General features: G+C 40.1%; 1 protein-coding gene across 3 annotated transcripts in view; it reads left to right on the plus strand.

The window, feature by feature from the left end:
* The window catches only part of VPS13A (vacuolar protein sorting 13 homolog A), a 282284-nt gene that overhangs the window by 66521 nt on the left and 191673 nt on the right, over positions 1-24090 (plus strand). The gene's annotated exons all lie outside the window — the stretch shown is intronic.

Raw genomic sequence — 24090 nt, forward strand, 5'->3', positions numbered from 1 at the left:
ATCAATTCTTTGGCGCTCAGCTTTCTTCACAGTCCAACTCACATCCATACATGACCACTGGAAAAACCATAGCCTTGACTAGACGAACCTTTGTTGGAAAAATAATATCTGTGTTTTTTAATATGCTGTCTAGGTTGGTCCTAACTTTCCTTCCAAGGAGTGTCTTTTAATTTCATGGCTGCAGTCACCATTTGCAGTGAGTTTGGAGCCCCCAAAATAAAGTCTGACACTGTTTCCATTGTTTCCCTATCTATTTCCCATGAAGTGATGGGACCAGATGCCATGATCTTAGTTTTCTGAATGTTGAGCTTTAAGCCAGCTTTTTCACTCTCCTCTTTCACTTTCATCAAGAGGCTTTTGAGTTCCTCTTCACTTTCTGCCATAAGGGTGGTGTCATCTGCATATCTGAGGTTATTGATATTTTTCCCAGCAATCTTGATTCCAACTTGTGCTTCTTCCAGCCCAGCGTTTCTCATGATGTACTCTGCACAGAAGTTAAATAAGCAAGGTGACAATATACAGCCTTGACGTACTCCCTTTGCTATTTAGAACCAGTCTGTTGTTCCATGTCCAGTTCTAACTGTTGCTTCCTGACCTGCATACAGGTTTCTCAAGAGGCAGGTCAGGTGGTCTGGTATATTTTATTTTATTTTAATTGGAGGCTAATTACTTTACAATATTGTATTGGTTTTGCCATACATCAACATGAATCCACCACGGGTGTACATGTGTTCCCCATCCTGAATCCCCCCTCCTACCTCCCTCCCTGTACCATCCTTCTGGTTCATCCCAGTGTACCAGCCCCAAGCATCCTGTATCCTGCATCGAACCTGGACTGGCAATTCGTTTCTTATATGATATTATACATGTTTCAATGCCATTCTCCCAAATCATCCTACCTTCTCCCTCTCCCATAGAGTCCAAAAGAGTGTTCTATACATCTGTGTCTCTCTTGTTCTCTCGCATACAGGGTTATCGTTACCGTCTTTCTAAATTCTATATATATGTGTTAGTATACTGCATTGGTGTTTTTCTTTCTGGCTTAATTCACTCTGTATAATAGGCTCCAGTTTCATCCACCTCATCAGAACTGATTCAAATGTATTCTTTTTAATGGCTGAGTAATACTCCATTGTGTATATGTACCACAGCTTTCTTATCCATTCATCTGCTAATGGACATCTAAGTTGCTTTCATGTCCTGGCTATTATAAACAGTGCTGCGATGAACATTGGGGTACACATGTCTCTTTCAATTCTGGTTTCCTCAGTGTGTATGCCCAGCAGTGGGATTGCTGGGTCATATGGCAGTTCTATTTCCAGTTTTTTAAGGAATCTCCACACTGTTCTCCATAGTGGCTGTACTAGTTTGCATTCCCACCAACAGTGTAAGAGGGTTCCCTTTTCTCCACACCCTCTCCAGCATTTATTGCTTGTATACTTTTAGATCGCAGCCATTCTGACTGGCGTGAAATGGTACCTCATTGTGGTTTTGATTTGCATTTCTCTGATAATGAGTGATGTTGAGCATCTTTTCATGTGTTTGTTAGCCATCTCTGTGTCTTCTTTAGAGAAATGTCCATTTAGTTCTTTGGCCCATGTTTTGATTGGGTTGTTTATTTTTTTGGAATTGAGCTGCAGGAGTTGCTTGTATATTTTTGAGATTAGTTGTTTGTCTGTTGCTTCATTTGCTATTATTTTCTCCCATTCTGAAGGCTGTCTTTTCACCTTGCTTATAGTTTCCTTTGTTGTGCAGAAGCTTTTAAGTTTAATTAGGTCCCATTTGTTTATTTTTGCTTTTATTTCCAATATTCTGGGAGGTGGGTCATAGAGGATCCTGCTGTGATGTATGTCAGAGAGTGTTTTGCCTGTGTTCTCCTCTAGGAGTTTTATAGTTTCTGGTCTTATGTTTAGATCTTTAATCCATTTTGAGTTTATTTTTGTATATGGTGTTAGAAAGTGTTCTAGTTTCATTCTTTTCCAAGTGGTTGACCAGTTTTCCCAGCACCACTTGTTAAAGAGATTGTCTTTTCTCCATTGTATATTTTTGCCTCCTTTGTCAAAGATAAGGTGTCCAAAGGTGTGTGGATTTATCTCTGGGCTTTCTGTTTTGTTCCATTGATCTATATTTCTGTCTTTGTGCCAGTAGCATACTGTCTTGATGACTGTGGCTTTGTAGTATAGCTTGAAGTCAGGCTGGTTGATTCCTCCAGTTCCATTCTTCTTTCTCAAGATTGCTTTGGCTATTCAAGGTTTTTTGTATTTCCATACAAATTGTGAAATTATTTGTTCTAGCTCTGTGAAAAATACCATTGATAGCTTGGTAGGGATTGCATTGAATCTATAGATTGCTTTGGGTAGTATACTCATTTTCACTGTATTGATTCTTCCAATCCGTGAACATGGTATATTTCTCTATCTATTAGTGTCCTCTTTGATTTCTTGCACCAGCATTTTATAATTTTCTATATATAGGTCTTTAGTTTCTTTAGGTAGATATATTCCTAAGCATTTTATTCTTTTCGTTGCAATGGTGAATGGAATTGTTTCTTTAATTACTGTATTTTCTCATTATTAGTGTATAGGAATGCAAGGGATTTCTGTGTGTTGATTTTATATCCTACAGATTTACTATATTCATTGATTAGCTCTAGTAATTTTCTGGTGGAGTCTTTAGGGTTTTCTATGTAGAGGATCACGTCATCTGCAAACAGTGAGAGTTTTACTTCTTCTTTTCCAATTTGGATTTATTTCTTTTTCTGCTCTGATTGCTGTGGCCAAAACTTCCAAAACTATGTTGAATAGTAGTGGTGAAAGTGGGGACCCTTGTCTTGTTCCTGATTTTAGGGGAAATACTTTCATTTTTTCACCATTGAGGATAATTTTTGCTGTGGGTTTGTCATATATAGCTTTTATTATGTTGAGGTATGTCCCTTCTATTCTTGCTTTCTGGAGAGTTTTTATCATAAATGGATGTTGAATTTTTTCAAAGGCTTTCTCTGCATCTATTGAGATAATCATATGGCTTTTATTTTTCAGTTTGTTAATGTGGTGTATTACATTGATTTGCGGATATTGAAGAATCCTTGCATCCCTGGGATAAAGCCCACTTGGTCATGGTGTATGATCTTTTTAATGTGTTGTTGGATTCTGATTGCTAGAATTTTGTTAAGGATTTTTGCATCTATGTTCATCAGTGATATTGGCCTGTAGTTTTCTTTTTTTGTGGGATCTTTGTCAGGTTTTGGTATTAGGGTGATGGTGGCCTCATAGAATGAGTTTGGAAGTTTACCTTCCTCTGCAATTTTCTGGAAGAGTTTGAGCAGGATAGGTGTTAGCTCTTCTCTAAAATTTTGGTAAAATTCAGCTGTGAAGCCATCTGGACCTGGGCTTTTGTTTGCTGGAAGATTTCTGATTAAAGTTTCAATTTCTATGCTTGTGATGTGTCTGTTAAAATTTTATATTTCTTCCTGGTTCAGTTTTGGAAAGTTGTACTTTTCTAAGAATTTGTCCATTTCTTCCACGTTGTCCATTTTATTGACATATAATTGCTGATAGTCTGTAATGATCCTTTGTATTTCTCTGTTGTTTGTTGTGATCTCTCCATTTTCATTTCTAATTTTATTGATTTGATTTTTCTTCTTTTGTTTCTTGATGAGTCTGGCTAATGGTTTTTCAATTTTATTTATCCTTTCAAAGAACCAGCTTTTGGCTTTGTTGATTTTTGCTATGGTCTCTTTTGTTTCTTTTGCATTTATTTCTGCCCTAATTTTTAAGATTTCTTTCCTTCTACTAACCCTGGGGTTCTTCATTTCTTCCTTTTCTAGTTGCTTTAGGTGTAGAGTTAGGTTATTTATTTGACTTTTTTTCTTGTTTTTTGAGATATTCCTATATTGCTATGAACTTTCCCCTTAGCACTGCTTTTACAGTGTCCCACAGGTTTACGGTTGTTGTGTTTTGATTTTCATTCGTTTCTATGCATATTTTGATTTCTTTTTTGATTTCTCCTGTGATTTGTTGGTTATTTAGCAGCGTGTTGTTCAGCCTCCATATGTTGGAATTTTAAATCATTTTTCTCCTGTAATTGAGATCTAATCTTACTGCATTGTGGTCAGAAAAGATGCTTGGAATGATTTCAATTTTTTTGAATTTACCAAGGCTAGATTTATGGCCCAGGATGTGATCTATCCTGGAGAAGGTTCCATGTGCGCTTGAAAAAAAGGTGAAATTCATTGTTTTGGGGTGAAATGTCCTATAGATATCAATTAGGTCTAACTGGTCTATTGTATCATTTAAAGTTTGTGTTTCCTTGTTAATTTTCTGTTTAGTTGATCTATCCATAGGTGTGAGTGGGGTATTAAAGTCTCCCACTATTATTGTGTTATTGTTAATTTCCCCTTTCATACTTGTTAGTGTTTGTCTTACATATTGCAGTGCTCCTATGTTGGGTACATATATATTTATAATTGTTATGTCTTCTTCTTGGATTGATCCTTTGATCATTATATAGTGACCTTCTTTGTCTCTTTTCACAGCCTTTGTATTAAAAGTCTATTTCATCTGATATGAGTATTGCTACTCCTGCTTTCTTTTGGTCTCTATTTGCATAGAATATCTTTTTCCATCCCTTCACTTTCAGTCTGTATGTGTCCCCTGTTTTGAGGTGGGTCTCTTGTAGACAACATATATAGGGGTCTTGTTTTTGTATCCATTCAGCCAGTCTTTGTCTTTTGGTTGGGGCATTCAACCCATTTAAGGTAATTATTGACAATGGCACCCTAGTCCAGTACTCTTGCCTGAAAATCCCATGGACGGAGGAGCCTGGTGGGCTGCAGTCCATGGGGTCGCTAAGAGTCAGAAATGACTGAGCGACTTCACTTTCACTTTTTCCTTTCATGCATTGGAGAAGGAAATGGCAACCCACTCCAGTGTTCTTGCCTGGAGAATCCCAGGGACGGTGGAGCCTGGTGGGCTGCTGTCTGTGGGGTCGCACAGAGTCGGACACGACTGAAGCGACTTAGCAGCAGCAGCAGCAGCATGATCCCGTTGCCATTAACTTTATTGTTTTGAGTTCGAGTTTATACACCCTTTTTGTGTTTCCTGTCTAGAGAATATCCTTTAGCATTTGTTGGAGAGCTGGTTTGGTGGTGCTGAATTCTCTCAGCTTATGCTTGTCTGTAAAGCTTTTAATTTCTCCTTCATATTTGAATGAGATCCTTGCTGGGTACAGTAGTCTGGGCTATAGGTTATTTTCTTTCATCACTTTAAGTATATCTTGCCATTCCCTCCTGGCCTGAAGATTTCCTATTGAAAGATTAGCTGTTATCCTTATGGGAATCCCTTTGTGTGTTGTTTGTTGTTTTTCCCTTGCTGCTTTTATTTTTATTTTATTTTTTTAATTTAATTTAATTTTTAAACTTTACAATATTGTATTAGTTTTGCCAAATATCGAAATGAATCCACCACAGGTATACCTGTGTTCCCCATTCTGAACCCTTCTCCCTCCCTATACCCTCCCTCTGGGTCGTTCCAGTGCACCAGCTCCAAGCATCCAGTATCGTACATCGAACCTGGACTGGCGACTCGTTTCATGCTTTTAATATTTGTTATTTGTGTTTGATCTTTGTTAATTTGGTTAATATTTGTCTTGGGGCGTTTCACCTTGGGTTTATCCTGTTTGGGACTCTCTGGGTTTCTTGGACTTGGGTTATTATTTCCTTCCCCATTTTAGGGAAGTTTTCAACTATTATCTCCTCAAGTATTTTTCATGGTCTTTTGTCTTCTTCTTCTGGGACTCCTATGATTTGAATGTTGGGGCGTTTAATATTGTCCTGGAGGTCTCTGAGATTGTCCTCATTTCTTTTAATTCGTTTTTCTTTTATTCTCTCTGATTCATTTATTTCTACCATTCTATCTTCTACTTCACTAATCCTATCTTCTGCCTCTGTTATTCTACTATTTGTTGCCTCCAGAGTGTTTTTGACCTCATTTATTGCATTATTCATTATATATTGACTCTTTTTTATTTCTTCTAGGTCCTTGTTAAACCTTTCTTGCATTTTCTCAATCCTTGTCTCCAGGCTATTTATCTGTGATTCCATTTTGATTTCAAGATTTTGGATCATTTTCACTGTCATTATTAGGAATTCTTTATCAGGTAGATTCCCTATCTCTTCCTCTTTTGTTTGGTTTGGTGGGCATTTATCCTGTTCCTTTATCTGCTGGGTATTCCTGTGTTTCTTCATCTTGTTTATATTGCTGAGTTTGGGGTGGCCTTTCTGTATTCTGGCAGTTTGTGGAGTTCTCTTTATTGTAGAGTTTCCTCACTGTGGGTGGGGTTGTACAGGTGGCTTGTCAAGGTTTCTTGGTTAGGGAAGCTTGTGTCTGTTCTGGTGGGTGGAGCTGGATTTCTTCTCTCTGGAGTGCAATGAAGTGTCCAGTAATGAGTTAAGAGATGTCAATGGTTTTGGTGTAACTTTGGGCAGCCTGTATATTGAAGCTCAGGGCTGTGTTCCTGTGTTGCTGGAGAATTTGCGTGGTATGTCTTGCTCTGAAACTTGTTGGCCCTTGTGTGGTGCTTGGTTTCAGTGTAGGTATGGAGGCGTTTGTTGAGATCCTGTCAATTAATGTTCCCTGGAGTCAGGAGTTCTCTGGTATTCTCAGGATTTGGACTTAAGCCTCCTGCTTCTGGTTTTCAGTCTTATTTTCACAGTAGTCTCAAGACTTTTCCTTCTGTACAACACCATTGATAAAACATCTAGGTTAAAGATGAAAAGTTTCTCCACAGTGAGGGACACCTAGAGAGGTTCACAGAGTTACATGGAGAAGAGAAGAGGGAGGAGGGAGTTAGAGGTGACCCAAATGAGATGAGGTGGAATCAAAAGAGGAGAGAGCAAGCTAGCCAGTAATTACTTCCTTATGTGCGCTCCACAGTCTGGACCACTCAGAGATGTTCACGGAGTGATACAGAGAAGAGAAGAGGGAGGAAGGAGACAGAAGTGGCCAGGAGGATAAAAGGGGGGAATCAAAAGGAGAGAGACAGATCCAGCCAGTAATCAGTTCCCTAAGTGTTCTCCACCGTCTGGAACACACAGAGATTCACAGAGTTGGGTAGAGAAGAGAAGGGGGAGGGAGGAGAGAGAGGCGACCTGGTAGAGAAAAAGGAGAGTCCAAAGGGGGAGAGAGCAGTCAAGCCAGTAATCTTGCTCCCAAGTAAAAATGGGTACTGAAGATTGGGTTCTTAAAGGTACAAAATTGGTAACAAATACCAAAAAGCAAAGATTAAAAATCTAGAGTAGAGGTTGGAATTTGAAAAATACAATATTAAAGAAAAGAAGAAGAAAAAAAAAAGTAACAAAAATTATAAAAAAATATATATACATATATGAAGTTTGCTTTAAAAAAGTAGGGTTTTTTTTTTTCAAAGTAATAGTAGGTTATAAAAATGAAAATTAAAGAAGTAATAGAGGACTTACAAATTAAAAAGAAAAAAAGAATGATCATAAAAATAGTAAAAATATATCTAGGACTTTCTCTGGTGGTGTTGTGGGCAGTGTGGGGTCAGTTCATTTTCAGATAGTTCCTTGGTCTGGCTTATATTTCTCAAGATCTGTAGGCCCTTTCCTATGTAGTTGGTACTAACTACAGGGTTTTAATCTATTGCACCTGTCACTTCCAAGGCGGTTCCCTCTGTTTTAGCTTCTTCTGTTTGCTGGTCTCTTCAGTGTCTGATTCTACCCTAACACAAGGTGGTCGGTGGTAGACACTTTTTTTCAGCTCACTTGTTCAGTCGCGCTGTGGGGAGGGAGGGACGCTGCAAACAAATAACACTGGCGTGTGCTCACAATGTCTCGGCCACACTGGGCCTGCCCCCGTTCACCGCGCGTGTGCCCTCCCTGTGCACACTGCTCAGGCTCTAGGTTGCTCCGCGGGGAACCATCTGAGGCCGGCCCTGGGCTGCATGCACCTCCCAGGTCTAAGCCACTCAGGTTCAGGCACTCGGGTAGTCCTCAGAGGTGCAGACTCGGTTGGGCCTGAGTTTTGTGCCCTTCCCAGGTCCGAGCAGCTCAGGTGATGAAGTGTTTGGCGAGCATGGTCGCTGTGATTTATCCCTTCCCCCTTCCCTGCTGCTCGGTTTTCTGGGTGTGCGTCCGGTGCACCTTCTCAGGCGGATGTTGACTGTCCTGAACCCCAAGAAATCTTAGTTAGCAAAGAAGCCTGCTTGCAGTTTTGTAGATAATGTCTCTCTGGGGCTGCGATTGCCCTCTTCCGGCTCTGGCTGCCTGTCACCAGAGGGGGATGGTCTGCAGCTGGCTATCTCTGTTCAGTCTTTTGTTCTGTGCGTGGGCCTGGCGGTGTCTTAGGTTAGGGCTGGCTTTTTGCGTGGTAGCAATCCCACAGTCTGGTTGCTAGCCCAAGTTAGTTCACTCAGATTGCCCTCTGGGCATTCAGGCTCAGTCTTTACTCTAAGCAATGCAGCCCACACCTCCCTGCCCAGCCTCCCGCTTGCTAGTGGCAGGTGCAGGCGTCTGCGCTGCTTCTCTGCTGGGGGAGTTACCATTGGGCTCGTAATCTGTGGGTTTTAATTATTTATTTATTTTTCCTCCCTGTTATGCTGCCCTTTGTGCTCCCAAGGCTTGCCACAGACTTGGCAGTGAGAGTGTTTCCTGGTGTTTGGAAACTTTTCTCTTTTTAAGACTCCCTTCCCGGGATGGAGCTCCATCCCTACCTCTTTTGTCTCTTTTTTTGTCTTTAATATTTTTTCCTACCTCCTTTCGAAGACAATGGGCTGCTTTTCAGGGTGCCTGATGTCCTCTGCTGGCATTCAGAAGTTGTTTTGTGGAATTTACTCAGCGTTTAAATGTTCTTTTGATGAATTTGTGGGGGAAAAAGTGGTCTCCCCATCCTATTCCTCCGCCATCTTAGGACTGCCCCCTATATTTTATATTTAATTTTATCTTTCGAATTTAGTGTCTGTTAGACTGAAGAGGTCTGTGTCATTGTTCTTTCAGGGGAATTCTCTTGATCTTTTTACTGGGAGTCATTCTTCTGCTTTTTCATTTTACTTATACTTCTCTTACTATGTAAAGTTAGGAGAAACAATTGTCTACTCTGATCTTTGAGGGCTTTTTATATGTGGGAGCATTCTTTCGTCGCTTGTGTGGGATTAATAATATATTTGGGCAAGGGCTGTTTTTAATATGGATGTCTGCTGCCTCTGTTCTCAGCGTGTGCTGGCTGTTATCCCCTTGATAGGCAATGTGTACATGCAGTGGCTGGTGCCCCTTCCTGGGACTCTTGGGTGCAGTGGCAGCTTGTGCATGCCTCCAGAGCCCGCCATGGCACTGGAGATGGCTCGTGACTGCTCCTGGAACCTGCAAGGGTGTCAGTGGCAGCTCAAGATTGCTCCTGGAGTCATGAGGGCAGCAGCAGCTTGTCATCTCTCCTGGAGCCTTCAGTACCTCTTTTTAAAGACCAGTAATCCCATTCACAACTGGGTATTGTTTTTCCTTTGGCTCCATCCCTTCATTCTTTCTGGAGTTATTTTTCCATGATCTCCAGTAGCATATTGGGCACCTACCGATCTGGGGAGTTCCTCTTTCAGTATCCTATCATTTTGCCTTTTCATACTGTTCATGGGGTTCTCAAGGCAAGAATACTGAAGTGTTTGCCATTTCCTTCTCCAGTGGACCACATTCTGTCAGATGTCTCCACCGTGACCCACCTGTCTTGGGTGGCCCCACAGGGCATGGCTTAGTTTCATAGAGTTAGACAAGGCTGTGGTCTGTGTGATTAGATTGACTAGTTTTCTGTGATTATGGTTTCAGTGTGTCTGCCTTCTGATGCCCTCTTGCAACACCTACTGTCTTACTTGGGTTTCTCTTACCTTGGATGTGCGGTATCTCTTCATGACTGCTCTAGCAAAGCACGGCCGCTGCTCCTTACCTTGGACGAGGGGTACTCCTCACTGCTGCCCCTCCTGACCTTGAACGTGGAGTAGCTCCTCTTGGCCCTCCTGCACCCATGCAGCCACCACTCCTTGGACGTGGGGTTGCTCCTCTCGGCCGCAAAAACAATACGCAGTTGTGGATGTGACTGGTGATAGAAGCGAGGTCTGATGCTGTAAAGAGCAATATTGCGTAGGAACCTGGAATCTTAGGTCCATGAATCAAGGCAAATTGGAAGTGGTCAAATAGGAGATGGCAAAGTGAATGTTGACATTCTAGGAATCAGCGAACTAAAATGGACTGGAATGGGTGAATTTAACCCAGATGACCATTGTATCTACTACTGTGGGCAGGAATCCCTTAGAAGAAATGAAGTAGCCATCATGGTCAAAAAAAGAGTCTGAAATTTAGTACTTGGATGCAATCTCAAAAATGACAGAATGATCTCGGTGCGTTTCCAAGGCAAACCATTCAATATCACAGTAATCCAAGTCTATGCCCCAACCAGTAACGCTGAAAAAGCTGAAGTTGAAGACCTACAAGACCTTCTAGAACTAACACCCAAAAAAGATGTCCTTTTCATTATAGGGGACTGGAATGCAAAAGTAGGAAGACAAGAAACACCTGGAGTAACAGGCAAATTTGGCCTTGGAATATGGAATAAAGCAGGGCAAAGACTAATAGAGTTTTGCCAAGAGAATGCACTGGTCATAGCAAACACCCTCTTCCAACAACACAAGTGAAGACTCTACACGTGGACTCTTGATGGTCAACACTGAAATCAGATTGATTATATTTTTGGTAGCCAAAGATGGAGAAGCTCTGTACAGTCAGCAAAAACAAGACCAGGAGCTGACTGTGGCTCAGATCATGAACTCCTTATTGCCAAACAGACTGAAATTGAAGAAAGTAGGGAAAACCACTAGACCATTCAGGTATGACCTAAATCAATCCCTTATGATTATACAATGGAAGTGAGAAATAGATTTAAGGGCCTAGATCTGATAGATAGAGTGCCTAATGAACTATGGACAGAGGTTCATGACATTGTACAGGAGACAGAGATCAAGACCATTCCCATGGAAAAGAAATGCAAAAAAGCAAAATGGCTGTCTGGTAGGCCTTACAAATAGCTGTGAAAAGAAGAGAAGCGAAAAGCAAAGGAGAAAGGGAAAGATATAAGCATCTGAATGCAGAGTTCCAAAGAATATCAATGAGAGATAAGAAAGCCTTCCTCAGCGATCAATGCAAAGAAATAGAGGAAAACAACAGAATGGAAAGACTAGAGATCTCTTCAAGAAAATTAGAGATACCAAGGGAACGTTTCATGCAGACACGGGCTCAGTAAAGGATAGGAATGGTATGGACCTAACAGAAGCAGAAGATATTAAGAAGAGATGGCAAGGATACACAGAAGAACTGTACAAAAAAGATCTTCAAGACCAAGATAATCATGATGCTGTGATCACTCACCTAGAGCTAGACATCCTGGAATGTGAAGTCAAGTGGGCCTTAGAAAGCATTACTATGAACAAAGCTAGTGGAGGTTATGGAATTCCAGTTGAGCTATTTCAAATCCTGAAAGATGATGCTGTGAAAGTGCTGCGCTCAATATGCCAGCAAATTTGGAAAACTCAGCAGTGGCCACAGGACTGGAAAAGGTTAGTTTTCATTCCAGTCCCAAAGAAAGGCAATGCCAAAGAATGTTCAAACTACCGCACAATTGCACTCATCTCACACGCTAGTAAATTAATGCTCAAAATTCTCCAAGCCAGGCTTCAGCAATATGTGAACCATGAACTTTCTGATGTTCAGGCTGGTTTTAGAAAAGGCAGAGGAACCAGAGCTCATATTGCCAACATCTGCTGGATCATGGAAAAAGCCAGAGAGTTCCAGAAAAATACCTATTTCTGCTTTATTGACTATGCCAAAGCCTTTGACTGTGTGGATCACAATAAACTGGAAAATTTTGAAAGAGATGGGAATACCAGACCACCTGACCTCTCTGTTGAGAAACCTGTATGCGGGTCAGGAATCAACAGTTAGAACTGGACATGGAACAACAGACTGGTTCCAAATAGGAAAAGGAGTACGTCAAGGCTGTATATTGTCACCCTGCTTATTTAACTTCTATGCAGAGTACATCATGAGAAACGCTGGACTGGAAGAAGCACAAGCTGGAATCAAGATTGCTGGGAGAAATATCAATAACCTCAGATATGCCGATGACAACACCCTTATGGCAGAAAGTGAAGAGGAACTATAAAGTCTCTTGGTGAAAGTGAAAGTGGAGAGTGAAAAAGTTGGCTTTAAGCTCAACATTCAGAAAACTACGATCATGGCATCCGATCCCATCACTTCATGGGAAATAGATGGGGAAACAGTGGAAACAGTGTCAGACTTTATTTTTGGGGGCTCCAAACTCACTGCAAATGGTGACTGCAGCCATGAGATTAAAAGACACTTACTCCTTGGAAGGAAAGTTATGACCAACCTAGATAGCATATTGAAAAGCAGAGACATTACTTTGCCAACAAAGGTCCGTCTAGTCAAGGCTATGGTTTTTCCTGTAGTCATGTATGGATGTGAAAGTTGGACTGTGAAAAAGGCTGAGTGCTGAAGAATTGATGCTTTTGAACTGTGGTGTTGGAGAAGACTCTTGAGAGTCCCTTGGACTGCAAGGAGATCCAACCAGTCCATTCTGAAGGAGATCAGCCCTGGGATTTCTTTGGAAGGAATGAAAGCTGAAACTCCAGGACTTTGGCCACCACATGCGAAGAGTTGACTCATTGGAAAAGACTCTGATGCTGGGAGGGATTGGCGGCAGGAGGAAAAGGGGACGACAGAGGATGAGATGGCTGGATGGCATCATTGACTCGATGGACGTGAGTCTGAGTGAACTCCGGGAGTTGATGATGGATAGGGAGGCCTGGTGTACTGTGATTCATGAGGTCGCAAAGAGTTGGAAATGACTGAGCGACTGAACTGAACTGAATCCCATTCATGAGGGCTCTGCCCTAATGACCTAATGACCACCCAAAGGCCCTAAGTCTAAATAGTATCACATTAGGCATTAGAATTTCAGCAAATGAATTTTGAGGCCCCAGACATTCATAACATAGCACCTTTTGTTAGTCCCCTCGCTCTAGTGGGACAGACCCTAAATATGGCCCACTGTCCCTGTAGTTTCTTCTTTGCTAGGAAATGGGGATGATGGACAGTTAAGCAGAAATACAATGGGCTACCTTTCTGAAATTAATTTGTCTTTTACTTAACTTTTCCCTGTTTGCTCTAAGTTTTTTTAATTAAATTCCAGACTTGGAAAAAAGTTGATTTTAGCAGTTTTTGCTAGGTTAATGTTTATTTCAGTGGATAAACTTGATTATTTGAGCACCATTTCCTGCCACTTTCAGTGACAGTACTCGTACACTAACTTTTTTTTTTTTTTGAAGCCTTTATTATTTTAGAGCAGTTTGAGGTTTACAACAAAATTGAGATGGAGATGTAGACATTTCTCATATAAATCTTGTTCCTACTCATAAATACCCCCATATTAACTCTACTTCGCAGAATGGTACATTTTTACTAAAACTGAACATATGCTCACATAGTTACCCAAAGTCCATAGTTTACATCAGGATTCACTGTTGTTTTATATTCTGTGGTACGAACAAATACGGAATGACAAGTATCTAGTATTACAGTATCACACATAGTATTTTCACTGTTCTAAAAATCCTGTTTTGTGTACTTACTCCTTACCTACCCTCCCAACCACAGTTTTACTGTGTTCATAGTTTTGCCCTTTGTAGAATGTCCAATAGCTGAAATACAGTGTGTAGTCTCTTCATATTGACTTCTTTCACTAGTGATATGCATTTACGCTTCCTGTATGTCTTCATGAGTTGATAACCCATTGTTTTTTTGTCTGGATGTACCACAGTTCATCCATTCACCTCCTGAAGGACATCTTGATTGCATCTACATTTTGACAGTATGACATCTACATCAGTAGTATGACAGTATGACATCTACATCATAACAGTATGAATAAAATAAAAACACTATAAACAGCTGTGTACAGGTTTTATATGAACGTATTTTCATCTCCTTTGGGTAAACAAGAAGGAGCTGATTGCTGGTTCACATGGTGACAATGGGCTTCCCAGGTGGCACTAGTGGTAAAGAACCTGCCTGCCAGTGCAGGAGACCCAGGTTCAATCCCTGAGTTAGGGAGAGTCCCTGGAGGAGGGCCTGGCAATTTATTCCAGTATTCTTGCCTGGAGAATCCCATGGATACAGGACCCTCACGGGCTACAGCCCCTAGCATAGCAAGGACTCGGACACGACTAAAGCCACTTAACACACACACCTACGTGATAACAATATGCTTAATTGTGTAAGGAACAACCAAACTTTTTCCACAGTTACTATACCATTTTGAATTCCTAAGAGCATCATATGATTGTTCCTATTGCTCCACCTGTATCTTTGTTATTACTTGGTATTGTCATATGCCAGGTTTTGGCTGTTGTAATAAGTATGTAGTGGTATGTCAGTATTATTTGAATTTGTGTTTCTGCAAATGACATGATGTAGAGCATCTTTTCATAAACTTTTTGTCAGTCTTATTTGGTGTCTGTTAAGTTCTTTAGTCCATTTTTTAAATTGTGTACGTTTTGTTCTTATTGAGTTTTATGTGTTCTTTGTGTATTTCAGACAATAGGTCCTTATCAGATTTGTTGTTTTAAAATATTTTTTTTCCCCTGTACATTGCTGTTTTTTCTTCCTCTTAACATTGCTGTTTGTTGTTCAGTCAGTTAAGTTGTGTTCACCTCTTTGTGATCCCATGAACTGCAGCATGCCTACCCTACTATGTTCCAAAGTTTGCCACACTCATGTCCATTTAGTTGGTGATGCCATCCAACCACCTCATCCTCTGTCGCCTCCTCTCCTGCCCTCAATCTTTCCAGTATCAGGGTCTTTACAGTGAGTTGGCTCCTCACGTCAGGTGGTCAAAATATTGGAGCTTCAACTTCAGCATCAGTCCTTCCAAAGAATATTCGTTGATTTTCTTTAGGATTGACTGGTTTGATCTCCTTGCTGTCCACGGGACTCTCAAGACTCCAGCACTGCAATTCCAAAGCATCTGTTCTTTGGCACTCAGCCTTCATTATTGTTGAACATTCATATCTCTTCATGACTACTGAAAAAACCATAACTTTGACTACATGGACCTTTGTTGACAAAGTGATGTCTCTGCTTTTTAATACACTGTCTAGGTTTGTCATAGCTTTCCTTCCAAGGAGCAAGCATCTTTTAATTCCATGGCTGCAATCACTGTCTGCAGTGATCTTGGGGATGAAGAAAGTAAAATCTGCCACTGTTTCAATTTTTTCACCATCTGTTTGCCATGAAGTGATGGGACTGGATGCCATGATCTTCGTTTTTTATGTGTTGAGTTTTATTTATTTTTTTAATTATTTTTTTTATTGAAGGATAATTGCTTTATAGAATTTTGTTGTTTTCTGTCAAACCTCAACATGAATCAGCCATAGGTATAAATATATCAACTCCCTTTTGAACCTCCATCCCATCTCCCTCCCCATCCCACCCCTCTAAGTTGATGCAGAGCCCCTGTTTGAGTTTCCTGAGCCATACAGCAAATTCCCATTGACTGTCTATTTTACATATGGTAATTAAGTTTCCATGTTACTGTTTCCATACATCTCACCCTCTCCTTCCTCTCCTCATGTCCATAAGTCTATTCTCTCTATCTGTTTCTCCATTGCTGCCCTGTAAATCAATTCTTCAGTACCATTTTTCTAGATTCCATATATATGCATTAGAATGCGATATTTATCTTTCTCTTTCTGACTTACTTCACTCTGTATAATGGGTTCTAGGTTCATCCACCTCATTAGAACTGACTCAAATGTATTCCTTTTTATGGCTGAGTGGTATTCCATTGTATATATGTACCACACCTTCTTTATCCATTCATCTGTCAATGAACATGTAGGTTGCTTCCATGTTCTAGCTATTCTAAATAGTGCTGTAAGGAACAGTGGGATACATGTATCTTTTTCAATTTTGGTTTCCTCAGGATATGTGCCTAGGAGTGGGATTGCTAAGTCATATGGTGGTTTTATTCCCATTATTTAAACAAATCTCCATACCGTCTTCCGTAGTGGCTGTATCCATTTACATTGCCACCAACAGTGTGAGAGCATTCCCTTTTCTCTACACCCTCTCCAGCATTTATTGTTTGTAGACTTTTTGATGGTCATGATGACCGGGAGTTGTTGATAGATAGGGGGGCCTGGCGTGCTGTGATTCATGGGGTTCCAAAGAGTCGGACATGACTGAGCGACTGAACTGAACTGATTCTGACCGGTGTGAGGTGATATCTCATAGTGGTTTAGATTTGCATTTCTCTAATAATGAGCAATGTTCAGCATCTTTTCATGAGTTTGTTAGCCATCTGTATGTCTTCCTTGGAGAAAAGTCTGTTTAGGTCTTTCTCCCAGTTTTTGATTGGGTTGTTTTTCTGTCATTGAGTTGTATGAGCTGCTTGTATTTTTGGAAATTAATCCTTTGTCAGTTGATTCATTTGCTATCATTTTCTCCCATTCTGAGGGTTGTCTTTTCATCTTGCTTATAGTTTCCTTAGGTGTGCAAAAGCTTTAAAGTTTAACCAGGTCCCATTTATTTACTTTTGCTTTTATTTCCACTACTCTAGGAGGTGGGTCGTAGAGGATCTTTCTTTGATTTATGTCATTGAGTGTTCAGCCTATGTTTTTGCTCTAAGAGTTTTAATGTTTCTGATCTTATGTTTAGGTCTTTAATCCATTTTGAGTTTGTTTCTGTGAATGGTGTTAGGAAGTGTTCTAACTTCATTCTTTTATAGGTAGCTGTCCCGTTTTCCCAACACCATTGATTGAAGAGTCTGTCTTTGCCCCATTGTATATTCTTGCCTTCTTTGTCAAAAATAAGGTACCTATAGGTGCATGGGTTTATTTCTGGGCTTTCTATCTTGTTCCATTGGTCTGTATTTCTGTTTTTGTGCCAGTACCATACTGTCTTGATGACTGTACTTGTAGTATAATCTGAAGTCAGGAAGGTTGATTTCCTCCAGCTCCATTCTTCTTTCTTAAGACTGCTTTGGCTATTTGGGGTCTTTTGTGTTTCCATATGAATTGTGAAATTTTTGTTCTAGTTCTGTGAAAAAACGTCATTGGTAGTTTGATGGGGATTGCATTGAATCTGTACATTGCGTTTGGTAGTATAGTCATTTTCACAATATTGATTCTTCCTTCCCAGGAACATGAAATCTCTCTCCATCTGTTTATGTCATCTTTGATTTCTTTCATTAGTGTCTTGTAATTTTCCGTTTACGGTTCTTTTGTCTCCTTAGGTAAGTTTATTCCTAGATATTTAATTCTTTGTGTTGCAATGGTGAATGGGATTAATTCCTTAATTTCTTTCTGATTTTTCATTGTTAAATATAGAAATGCAAGTGATTTCTGTGTATTGATTTTGTATCCTGCGACTTTGCTAATTTCGCTGATTAGCTCTAGTAATTTTCTGATAACTATCTTTTGGGTTTTTTATGTATAGTATCCGGAGAAGGCAATGGCACCCCACTCCAGCACTCTTGCCTGGAAAATTCCATGGACAGAGGAGCCTGATAGGCTGCAGTCCATGGGGTCGCTAGGAATCGTACATGACTGAGCAACTTCCCTTTCACTTTTCACTTTTATGCATTGGAGAAGGAAATGGCAACCCACTTCAGTATTCTTGCCTGGAGGATCCCAGAGATGGCGGAGCCTGGTGGGCTGCCGTCTGTGGGGTCGCACAGAGTCGGACACGACTGAAGCGACTTAGCATAGCATGTGTATAGTATCACTAAGCTTCCCTGGTGGCTCAGAGGTTAAAGTGTCTGCCTGCAATGCGGGAGACATGGGTTCGGTCCCTGGGTTGGGAAGATACCCTGGAGAAGGAAATGGCAACGCACTTCAGTATTCTTGCCTGGAGAATCCCATGGACGGAGGAGCCTGGTGGGCTATAGTCCACCGGGTCGCTAAGAGTCAGACACGACTGAGCGACTTCACTCACTCACTCACTCATGTACAGTATCATGTCATCTGCAAACAGTGAGAGCTTTACTTATTCTTTTCCAATCTGGATTCCTTTTATTTCTTTTTCTTTGATTGCTATAGCTAGGACTTCCAGAACTATGTTGAATAATAGTGGTGAAAGTGGAAAACCTTGTCTTGTTCTTGATCTTAGGGGGAATGCTTTCAGTTTTCACCATTGAGAATGATGTTTGCTGTAGGCTTATCATATATGGCCTTTACTATGTTGAGGCAGGTTCCTTCTATGCCCCTTTTTTGAAGAGTTTTCATCATAAATGGGTGCTGAATTTTGTCAAAGACTTTTTCGGCATCTATTATGATCATATGGTTTTTATCTTTCAATTTGTTAATAATGGTGTATCACATTGATTGATTTGCATATAAGGGAGAATCCTTGCATTCCTGGAATAAACCCAACTTGATCATGGTGTATGAGGTTTTTAATGTGTTGCTGAATTCTGTTTGCTAAGATTTTGTTGAGGATTTTTGCATCTATGTTCGTCAGTGATATTGGCCTATAGTTTTCTTTTTTGTGTGCTGTCTTTGATTTTGGTATCAGGGTGATGGTGGCCTCATAGAATCAATTTGGAAGTGTTCTTCCTCTGCAATTTTTTGAAAGAATTTTAGAAGGATAGGCATTAGCTCTTCTCTAAATGTTTGATGGAATTTTCCTGTGAAGCCATCTGGTCCTGGGCTTTTGTTTTTTGGGAGATTTTTGATCACAACTTCAACTTCAGTGCTTGTAATTGGGTTGTTCATAATTTGTATTTCTTTCTGGTTCAGTCTTGGAAGATTGAACTTTTCTTAGAATCTGTGTGTTTGTTCCAGGTTATCCATTTTATTGCCATATAGTTGTTCATAATAGTCTCTTATAGTTCTTTGTAATTCTGCATTGTCTGTTGTAACCCTCTCTGTTTTCATTTCTTATTTTGTTGATTTGATTCTTCTGTCTTTTTTTCGTACTGAGTCTGGCTAAAGGTTTGTGAATTTTATCTTCTCAAAGAACCAACTTTTAGTTTTATTAACCTTTACTGTTGTTTCTTTCATTTCTTTTTTATTTATTTTTGGTTGGATCTTTTATGATTTCTTTCCTTCTACTAATTTTTGGGGTTTTTTTGTTCTTTTTCCAGCTTTTTAGGTGTAAAGTTAGGTTGTCTGTTTGATGGTTTTTTTTTGTTTCTTGAGGTAGGATTGTATTGCTATAAACTTCCCTCTTAGAAAACCTTTTGCTGCATCCCATAGGTTTTGAGTTGTTGTGTTTTCACTGTAATTTGTTTCTAGAAATTTTTTGATTTCCCTTTTGATTTCTTCAGTAACCTGTTGGTTATTTAGAAACGTGTTGTTTAATCTCCATGTGTTTGTGTTTCTTACAGTTTTTTTTCTTGTAATTGATATCTAATCTCAAAGTGTTGTGGTCAGAGAAAATGCTTGATACAGTTTCAGTTTTCTTAAGTTTACTGAAGTTTGATTTGTAACCCAGGATGTGGTCTATCATGAAGAATGTTCCATGTGCACTTGAGAAGGTGTGACGTGAAGTTGCTGAGTCGTGTCCGACTCTTTGTGACCCCATGGACTGTAACCCACCAGGCTCCTCTGTCCATGGGATTTTCCAGGCAATATTACTGGCGTGGATTGCCATGTCCTTTTCCAAGGGATCTTCCCAACCCAGGGATTGAACCCGGGTCTCCTGCATTGTAGACAGACACTTTACCATCTGAGCCACCAAGGAAGTCAATCTTGAGAAGGTGTATTCTTCTGCATTTGGATGGAATGTCCTGAAGATATCAATCAGATCCATTTCATCTAATGTATCATTTAAGACTTGTGTTTCCTTATTAATTTTCTGTTTTGATGATCTGTCCATTGGTGTGAGTGAGGTGTTAAAGTCTCCTACTATTACTGTATTACTGTCAGTTTCTCCTTTTATGTCTGTTAGTGTTTGTCTTGGAGAAGGCAGTGGCACCCCACTCCAGTACTCTTGCCTGGAAAATCCCATGAATGGAGGAGCCTGGTAGGCTACAGTTCATGGGGTCGCTAAGAGTCGGGCATGACTGAGTGACTTCCCTTTCACTTTTCACTTTCATGCATTGGAGGAGAAAATGGCAACCCACTCCAGTGTTCTTGCCTGGTGAATCCCAGGGACGGGGGAGCCTCTTGGGCTGCTGTCTATGGGGTCGCACAGAGTCGGACACGACTGAAGCGACTTAGCAGCAGCAGCAGCAGCAGTGTTTATCTTATGTATTGAGGTGCTCCTATGTTGGTGCATAGATATTTACAGTTGTTATGTCTTCCTCTTGGATTGATCCCTTGATCATTATGTAGTGTCCTTCCTTATCTCTTGTAATCTTCTTTATTTTAAGGTCTATTTTGTCTGATATGAGGATTGCTACTCCAGCCTTTCTTTTGCTTCTCATTTGCATGGAGTGTATTTTTCCATCCTCTCACTTTCCATCTATATGTGTCTTTAGGTCTGAAGTGGGTTTCTTGTAGACAGCATATATGTGGGTTTTGTTTTTGTTTCCATTCAGCCAGTCTGTGTCTTTCGGTTGGAGCACTTAATCCATTTACATTTAAAGTAATTATTATATATATATTCCTGTTGCCGTTTTCTTAATTGTTTCGGGTTGATTTTGTACATCTTTTTCTTTTCTTGTATTTCTTGACCATAAGTCCCTTTAACATTTATTGTAAAGCTGGTTTGGTGGTACTAAATTCTCTTAAATTTTGCTTGTCTGAAAGCTTTTTATTTCTCTATCAATTTTGAATGAGATCTTTGCTGGGTAATATTGGTTGTAGATTTTTCCCTTTCAGTACTTTAAATATATCCTGCTATTTCCTTTTGGCCTGCAGAGTTTCTGCTGAAAGATCAGCTGTTAAGCATGTGGGGTTTCCCTTGTATGTTACTTGTTGCTTCTCCTTTGCTGTTTTTAATATTCTTTCTTTGTGTTTAGTCTTTGTTAGTTTGATTAGTATGTGTGTTGGCATGTTTCTCCTTAGGTTATCCTGTATGGGACTCTTTGTGCCTCTAGGACTTAATTGACTATTCCTTTTCCATGTTGGGGAAATTTTCAACTATAATCTCTTCAAAAATTTTCTCATACCCTTTCTTTTTCTCTTCTTTTTCTGGGACCCCTGTAATTTGAATGTTGGTGCATTTTATATTGTCCCAGATGTCTCTGATGCTATCCTCAGTTCTTTTCATTCTTTTTCCTTTATTCTGCTCTTCAGAAGTTATTTCCACTGTTTTATCTTCCAATTCACTGATTCGTTCTTCTGCTTTAAATATTCTGCTCTTGATTCCTTACAGAGTATTTTAAACTTAAGTAATTCTGTTTTTTGTCTCTATGTTTAGTCTTCAGTTCTTCTCGGTCTTTGTTAGTTGATTCTTGCATTTTCTCCATTTTGTTTTCAAGGTTTATGATAATCTTTACTATCATTATTCTGAATTCTTTTTCAGGTATTTGCCTGTTTTCTCTTCATTTATTTGGACTTCTGTGTTTCTAGTTTGTTCCTTCATTTGTGTTATTTTTTTAACTTTGTGTTTGAGGTCTCCTTTTCCCAGGCTTCATGGTTGAATTCTTTCTTCTTTTTGATTTCTGCCCTCCTAAGGTTGGTGCAGTGGTTTGTGTAAGCTTCCTATAGGCTGAAATTTGTGCTGAGTGTTTCTTTTCCCTCTAATGGGCAAGGCTGAGTGAGGTGGTAATCCTGTTTGCTGATGATTGGTTTTGTATTTTTGTTTTTTGTTGTTGTTTAGATGAGGTGTACTGCACAGGGTACTACCTGGTAATGCCAGGTCTTGTATTCAAGTGGTTTCCTTTGTGTGAGTTCTCACTATTTGATACTCCCTAGGGTTAGTCTCTGATAGTCTAGGGTCTTGGAGTTATTGTTCCCACTCCAAAGGCTCAGGGCTTGATATATTCTCCACGGCATGCAGAGTACCTGTTCTTGGAGATGAAGACAAGAATGGGAAGGAGATTTTCCATGTGAATGTGTCACCTGGGCCACTCATCAGCCTTGCTCTGGTCCATCTTCTGCTCTTGCTGTCCCAGTAAACAGTTCTTCTGCGGAGGCCAAATTTCAAATGCAAATCCAGTCACAGACACCTGCTGTGCACTCTCCATCTTCTTTCCTGTGAAGCCCAAGCATCCCATCCACCACCTATTACTCTGGTCCCCATTCCCGGCCTCCTCTCTCTTGGAAGCTGTACCTCCCCTCTCCACATGTTGAGTTTTAAGCCGGCTTTTCACTCTCCTCTTTCACCTTCATCAGGAGTCTCTTTAGTTCCTCTTTGCTTTCTGCCATTAGGGTGGTATCATCTGCATATCAGGAAATTTGATATGTCTGCCAGCAATCTTGATGCCTGCTTGTGATTCATCCAACCCAGCATTTCACATGATGTACTCTACATAGAAGTTAAATAAGCAGGGGGCAGTATATAATCATGATGTATTTCTTTCCCAATTTTGGACCAGTCTGTTGCTCCATTTTCAGTTGTAATTGTTGCTTTTTTAACCTACATACAGATTGCCCAGGAATCAGGTAATGTGGTATGGTATTCCCATCTCTTTAAGAATTTTCCGTATTTCATTGTGATCCACACAAAGGCTTTTGTGTGGTCAATGAAGCAGAAATAGATGTTTTTCTGAGAATTATCTTGCTTTTTTCTATGAACCAACAGATGTTGACAATTTGATCTCTGTGTCCTATGCCTTTTCTAAATCCAGCTTGAACATCTCGGTTCACGTATTGTTGAAGCCTAGCTTGGAGAATTTTTATGCATTACTTTGCTAGCATGTGAAATAAGGGCAATTGTATGGTAGTTTGAACATTGTTTGGCAGTGCTTTCTTTGGGATTGGAATGAAAACTGACCTTTTGCAATCCTGTGTCTGCTGCTGAGTTTTCCAAATTTGCTGGCATATTGAGTGCAGCCCTTTAACAGCATCATCTTATAGGATCTGAAATAGGTCAGCTGGAATTCTATCACCTCCACTAACTTTGTTTGTGGTGATTCTTCCTAATGCTCACTTGACTTTACACTCCAGGATGTCTGCCTCTAGGTGAGGGATCACACTGTCATGGTTATTTGGATCATTAAGTTCTTTTTTGTATAATTCTTCTATGTATTTTTGCCACCCCTTCTTAATACCTTCTGCTTCTGTTAGTTTCATAGCATTTCCGTCCTTTATTGTGCCCATCTTTGCGTGAAAAGTTCCCTTGGTATCTCTAATTTTCTTGAAGAGATCTCTAGTCTTCCCATTCTGTTGTTTTCCTCTATTTCTTTGCATTGATCCCTCAGGAAGGCTTTCTTATCTCTCCTTGCTCTTCTCTGGAACTCTGCATTCAAATGGGTATATCTTTTCTCCTTTGCCATTTGCCTCTACTGTTTTCTCAGGTATTTGTAAGGCCTCCTCAGACAGCCATTTTGCATTTTTACATTTCTTTTTCTTGGGGATGGTTTTAATCACTGCCTCCTGCAGAGTGTTATGAACCTCCATTCATAGGTTTTTACTCTATCAGATCTAATTCCTTTAATCTATTTCTCACTTTCACTGTATGATCATAAGGCATTTGATTTAAGTCATACCTGAATGAGCTAGTGGTTTTCCTTACTTTCTTCAATTTAAGTGTGAATTTTCAATAAGGCACTCATGATCTGAGCCATAGTCAGCTCCTGGTCTTGTTTTAGCTGACTCGAAAGAGCTTCTGCATCTTCAGCTGCAAGCAATATAATCAACCTGATTTTGAAATTGACCATCTGGTAGTGTCCATGTGTAGAGTCGTCTCTTGCTTTGTTGGTAAAGAATGTTTTCTTTGACCAGCATGTTCTCTTTGCAAAAGTCTATTAGCCTTTGCCCTGCTTCATTTTGTACTCCATGGTCAAACTTGCTTGTTACTGCAGGTATCTCTTGACTTCCTCCTTTTGCATTCCATTCGTCTGTGATGAAAGGGACATCTTTTTGGCGTATTAGTTCTAGAAGGTCTTGTAGATCTTGATAGAACCATTC

This window comes from Bos javanicus, chromosome 8 (assembly GCF_032452875.1).
Source record: "Bos javanicus breed banteng chromosome 8, ARS-OSU_banteng_1.0, whole genome shotgun sequence".
In the NCBI taxonomy this organism is placed as follows: domain Eukaryota; kingdom Metazoa; phylum Chordata; class Mammalia; order Artiodactyla; family Bovidae; genus Bos; species Bos javanicus.